We start from the raw sequence: 2206 nt of genomic DNA, 5'->3' as shown, positions 1-2206 counted from the left end.
TCTGGAGCACTGAAGCTTCATGGGGAGATGGAGGGAGAGATACAGAGGTGGATTTCTGTTTTGATGGTATTAGCCTCTGTCAGCCTAAATGGGCTTTAATTGGTGGTGTGTTTGGTCCAACAGAGCCTGCATTTTACATGACACACACATTCACCCCACTGTCGTTTTCTTTTATCCAAATAGGCTTCATCTTGGTATCAACAAGCTTTTTATCTCTGCCATTTTTGCCCTCATTTTCTTCCAGTTTCCATCTTTCCTACTCTTTCTCTCCCGACTTTGTTCTTCTCCCTTGGTCTTCTCTCTCCTTTGTCCTCACAGGCCCTGTAGGATTAACAGTTGGTGTGGTGGAATGAGGGATATTGGGTAAATTGCTTTGCACCTGTGTGTTTTTGCATGGGAAAGTGAGACCGACAAAGGGAGAGCAAATGTCTACGTGCATGTTTGAATGCTGGAGGCTGGATTTCCAGATTCCAGTGCCGCTTTGCAAAGCTTTAGCTCTGGAAAGTCTTTTACATTCCCTCAACAATTTACTAACCCAAAGAAAACTGCTTCTCATCTCACAGACTCGGTTAGATGCATAGTAAAGGCGTTGCATGTTTACACTCAATAATGACAAATCACACCTACTATAAACTAACTATATCTATCCAAAGAATATCACCGCTTTTTTAGATTGAAATGTTGACATTGATTTCCTTTTTCTGTACAATACAAAGATGATTTGTCCTGTAACAGACTGGTGATCGATCCAGGGTGTAACCTGCCTCTTGCACAATGTGGGCTGAGTTCCAGCCCTTTCAACCCTGCCCAGGTGCGATGGATGGATGGAAATTAATGGAAAAGAGTGTTCTTAAAACTTTCCTTTAGGGTTAGTGTCAACAAAATGAGTTGTTTGACATTACCTTCCTAAACTAACAAATGTATTTCATTTTCTGATCTGGTGCCACTGTCAGCAATCAAAATCCAATCTATCTAAAACCGCTACTGTTAAAAATGATTTGTATAGCAATGTTGTTAAGGTTTGGTTAGGTTTAGACAACTATCACTACTTGATTAATGTTAGGGAAAGATCGTGTTCATGGTTAAAAGAAAGCCAAGTTGATTGTTGGCAGGAGCCAGGATGTCGATGTGGCGTCTGGCTCCAGATCCTTGCCCCTACCATCATCCCCAAAACTTCTCACTAACAGGTTTTGGGGGGTGGCAGTAGCTCAGTCCGTAGGGAGTTGGGTTGGGAACCGGAGGGTCACTGGTTCAAGTCCCCATATGGACCAAAAAAGTACGGAGTGTGGATTGGTGGCTGGAGAGATGCCTCTTCACCTCCTGGGCACTGCCAGGTGCCCTTGAGCAAGGCACCGTACCCCCCCCCAACTGCTCAGGGTGCTGGTTCAGCAGGCAGCCCACTCACTCTGACATCTCTCCATTAGTGCATGTATAGGACCTGAGCGTGTGTGTGTGTGTAGTTCAGGCCTGTGTGTGATTACTAACAAAATGTGTACGCAGAGTGTAAATTGGGATTTCCCCACTGGGGACTAATAAACAAATTAAAATTAAAATTTGGGATGGCACAACAACATTGCGCTACTTCCCCCTTTGCTTCTGAGAAGCAGCAGCCATTATTTGCACACCCACCACAAGAGGTCGGTTGTCAGATAAATGTCAAATTAGGCTCTTCCAAAGATTCTTGTTATCACGTTTCATGGGAAACTTTTCTAAATGCCCTATTCTAGTATGGTGAAACCTTGCACATAGTACCACCATCAGACCAACACGTTAACTTTTAACACAAGGACAGGCTGTCTTGGGTCTGGACACTTATTAATGAACTTTATTACACAGCAATTAAACACTGACACAGTCACTGATCATACACACACACACACACACACACACACAGCAAGAGTTTGGTGAGTAGGATATTTTAAGGGAAAGTTGGGACCATTGACTCCCAGAGCAACTGATTCACATAAGATTTTAGGAAGGTTAAAAATTTGCCTGCATAAAGACGGTTAATTATCAAACAATCTAGATAGCTACATATAACACATCAAAGCAACAGTCTCAACAAATGTTAGTTATAGGCTAAAATGTGTCTTAAATTGTGGCCGGTTTACTCAGAGTTAGCGCTGCTACAATATTCTCTACACAAAGCGCGCTCGCAGTTTGGTGCCACGGGGACGCGCACGGCTATATCCTGTGACTGAAAGCA

Source organism: Etheostoma spectabile, chromosome 2, assembly GCF_008692095.1.
Source record: "Etheostoma spectabile isolate EspeVRDwgs_2016 chromosome 2, UIUC_Espe_1.0, whole genome shotgun sequence".
Taxonomy (NCBI): Eukaryota; Metazoa; Chordata; class Actinopteri; order Perciformes; family Percidae; genus Etheostoma; species Etheostoma spectabile.
Note: the sequence above shows the minus strand (reverse complement) of the source record.